The sequence below is a fragment of the Helianthus annuus genome, chromosome 7, assembly GCF_002127325.2.
Source record: "Helianthus annuus cultivar XRQ/B chromosome 7, HanXRQr2.0-SUNRISE, whole genome shotgun sequence".
NCBI lineage: Eukaryota > Viridiplantae > Streptophyta > Magnoliopsida > Asterales > Asteraceae > Helianthus > Helianthus annuus.
Window position 1 is genome coordinate 11,866,455 of NC_035439.2, and position 4,596 is coordinate 11,871,050.

Here is a 4,596-nt window from a genome sequence, read left to right on the forward strand (position 1 = left end):
GTTCCTTTTCATACTCAGGACAGAATTTTCTTTCTACAAGATTCTTAAATTCTTCCCAAGTCATAGCATAAGCCCTATTTCTTCCTTTAGCTTGTAACACAGTGTTCCACCATTCAAGTGCTCCTTCCTTAAAAAGATTTGATGCGTACATGACCTGATCATCTTTGGCACACTTACTTATTGCAATTACTGCTTCGGTTTTCTCTAACCAACGCAGTGATGCAGTTGCCCCTTCATAGCCTGCAAATTCAGTGGGTTTACAAGCAAGGAATTCTTTGAAAGTGCAACCAGGTGTTGCAGCTTTCAGTTTCTTAGGGAGCGGCGTGTGCTGGGATTCATTATCATGATTAACATGATTATTGCCCACGTTTACACTATTACTGAAGTTATCTTCAGAAATACGTTTACTAGGAACGATATGTTGCGGTTCGATCAGATTTTTCACAGCAGCAACGATTGTTGGAATAGCATTGGCTATCCCTTGAGCAACAATATTTTCAATATCTTGCCTAGTCATATATTGATCCCCTGGATGTTGCTCCGACTGATTAACCTCATTTACCGGTTCATTACCAATGTTTGCCATCTGATAATATATATATAATTTTTTATTAGTATCTGATAAATAGCAATTATATAAAAACAATCAGATAATTTACAATACACGTATAGTCAAAACTATTGATTTCTCGATTCTATTTTATATCTGTTATAGTATGCATCACTACACACTAATATCTTACAAAGTTTTATTCATAGTTATTTACAGACTGATTTCACTATTACTTTTACTACATAACCACACTTTTACCATCCTACTATCTTTCGTCACTTGTCGTTCTAGAAACGAAGTTCCCTTTCATCATACTTCCAGGCAATTTGTCCCCCTATCTCCCTGATTCTATATCCTGCATCCATCAATTCTTCACCAAAATGGCGAAGTTCAGCCATATTTTCGTTACTCATTGGTGGATTAGGTAGGGGTTCTGGATCGAATTGTGGAAGAAAGGAATAAGGATCGTTGACAATATTTTGAAATTGCAAATCATTCGTCCACCATTCGTCCATTCCTACAGGTTGGGAGTGAATTATTGGTTCTGGGATTGCTGGTTCAAAATTTATAGGGAGTTGATTTTCAATAGGATAGGTAAAAACATTAGTATTGACAGGCTGAATAGTCTCACAGCTTGCCAATAGAAAATCTATTTCCTCCTGAAAAGTTATTCCCTGGTTTTGGTTGGAGCTCTCTCCAATTTCCATCTGAGTTGGTCTAGAACCTTGTCCAACTTCCATTTCTATTTCTTTAGAATATTCCTTAAACTGCATTCCCATTTGCCTAGAATCTTCCTTGACTTCAGTTTCCATCTCCTGCTGTTTACAACTTTCCTTGGATACAGTTTCTTTTCCTTTTTCTAAAGGATTGTTTATTTTAGGAAGTTTTGTAGCTGGCTTTTTCCTACGTATGCGACTCCCCCATACGCAATTCTTTCTTTTCTTTCGTTTTGGCTTTGTCAAAGGTGGAGCATTGAATTCTACAGGTTGTTCCACATCAGGAAAGTATCCAGTAATTTCTTTGGAAACTTCTATATTCACCGGGTAAAGATTGAGTTTCTGAAAGGCTTCAGATATCTCACTCATGCTGATGTAGCATATATGCAATGCATCAAATACTAAGTTAAAATCTTATTCATAAATAATCTTTAAAATTTATTGCATACTGCGTACTAATTTATTACAAAGATAACTGGGAAACACACTAAGGTTTATTTATTTATTGCATAAGGTTTCTAATAAGGTGCTAAAATTTGAGTTAAAATATTAAAGATTTGCATTTTCTGCTACTGTGGCTAGCATATACAAATTTGCCCATTTCTCATCTAGCTTGTCTTCCCAAGGTGATTTATTGATTAATTCCTGGGTTTCCTTTTTAATCTTTTTTTCTTGGATTTGCTCTTTACTTTTCTTAATAATCATACTCCTTTTTCTAGGAGAAAGTGGTTTCTTATATTGTGCTTTTCGCACAAATATTCCTTCTTCAGGAATTGCAGTGAGTTTTGAAGATTTGGTTTGGGATGAACTTCCCTTTTCGTTGACTGACCTATCTAATTTAAGATAGATATTTGACAGCTTTTGCTTACCCATACTGTAACTAACAAATAGTCAGTTTAATAAAACACAGAATCACATAATAGTAATCAGGAAAAATTAAGTATTTCTAAATACTTAATTAGCTTAACTCAGTGGCTCTGATACCACCTTATTTCTGTCACGGCCCCGACCCGGTTTGACCCGTTTCAGGAGCCGCGGGACAGAAATCCCGTGATATCTATTTAATTGATTTTAGCAGCGGAAGTTTATCATCAGGATCTTTTTAAAGCTAAAAACTTTTCCTGATTATTTTATTTCACACTCGGGATATAAACTCGGTAATTAACAATAACATGATTTCACTGAGAAATCTTTATTTTTACAAAACATATTTCTTTATTTTATAATGAGCCACTTTCTTAAGCTTGAAATGCTCCCCAGCACTTTTCCTGAATTACAATAGATCACCTGAAACATGTTTGAAAAAGGTTTTGTCAGCGGGAAATACTGAGTGAATCATTCTATTTATTTAAATGACTCGTTTATTATAATTTACAGTATTAAGAGAGATTACAATGTTTCTGATATCTACTAACTACCCAGAGTATTTGTCACTCGACCGGATCTGTGACTATGGTCATATCACTATTGGCTGCCCCAATAGTGACGAATATCACAAATTTTAGGTTCGCCCACCTAAAGTGATAAAACAGCAGTGATGTATACAAAACCCCACATACTGGCTGTAACTTGGTGATTACATAAACTTAATAACTGTAATTATAACTTTTGAAAACATGCTTTTGAAAATAATTTGATAAAAAGAGAATGACTCACATTGTAGATTTAACACGGACAGAATATGGATTAGCCTTGTTAACCTAATTTAAATAACAATGCACACAAAACCGGGTTAGTAATCAATACAGCATTTACGATAACTCACGAGATCAAATTCTCACAATGAACGACAAAGTGCGATACTAAACATCCATCGAATTAACGACGAACGACAAAGTATAACCCTAATGTGGGTGGCACTTAAACATCCATTGGATATATTGATCGGTCGGAAAATGAATCGTAATAGCGATCGAGTTATTACCCTGTTTTGTGGCAGCACTTCGGGAATTAGTGTGTGGTGTGGACTGTTGTTGCTATAACTCGACGTACACAAGGAATTTTTACGTCGTTTCAAAGACAGAAAGCAAGTGCCAATGTCTGCTATTTACACTGATTTTTGGACACGCTTATGGACCGTATTCCATTTCCCTTACGGTCCGTAAGGGAAGCAGTCTATTTATAGGGTAGCCAGGTTCGGGACTAGCTATGCTGACTTGACAGAAATTTTGAATTTATAATTTGACAACGAGTTTTGTTGATAATCGTTAGCTAGGTTTTACCCCCCCCCCCCACGGAGTTTTAGGGGCCCTGATCCTGATTCCAATTGTTCTGGAAATTTTAGGGTTAATTCAGAATCACTTGGGTTTCTTAATTAGGGTTTCCTATTGGACAATTAAAGTAATAATTAGGACTTTTTGATGAGAGTTGTTACAGTAACGCTAGGCTTGGGCGAAGGGTATGGAAGTGGACATATAAAGTGGCGAAAATGGTTAAAACTCGGTAGTAGCGTTTAACTAGCAACAAAAATATACAACTATACATACAAATGCCTTAAAAGGCGACTATTGCGGAATCGAGCTTCTCAACGGAATTTTAACATTTAAGCTTTCAAAATTGCTCGATTTTTATCAACTTCACCCTATTTTAGGGTGTTTTGTTTTCTGTTTTTTTTTTTTTTTGCAAACTACTAATTATACAAAAAACTGAAACAAACGCTAGTTAAACGATTATTTTGTCCGAGTTTCAACACTAAAAAGGTTTAAAACATACAAAGGCTAAATTTGGCTAAGTGGGCGATATTGTGGGTAAACAAAGGTAAACGGGAAGGCTCGACATGGTTAATCCTAAAGGGTAATATAAGGTGAACGGGAAGCACAACACAAAGAACAAGGTTTACAACAAAGGGGTAATCTAGGTGCCTCTATCACTTTTACACAAATCCACAAGTTCATGGTCTTAACAAGCATACTAGTGACAAGTTCTAAATTACACATAACATCCGGCTCACTCCTATATCCGAAATGAACAAATATATAACAATAGGCTCAAATATGCTCACGTAACGGATGGAATGGGTAAAAGTGTGAAAACTATCATGTAAGTCTTTCTTTGTTTGTCACGCTTTCCGGTTTCCTTTTTCAAAAATATTTTGCTTGTCGAGTTTTTTATAAAGTCTGAAGCTTTCTAAAACACAACCAACCGGTTTATTTACTAAAATATATACAAAATACAAGTATTTTTGAATGATTTTTCTGATTTTCTGATTTTTTTTTTGTTGTATATATGAGGACAAACAAAGTTAACAAAGTTAACCCCCTCCCCACACTTGAACTTCGCATTGTCCCCAATGCGAGACCCGAAATATAGAGAAAAGGATAACAATAC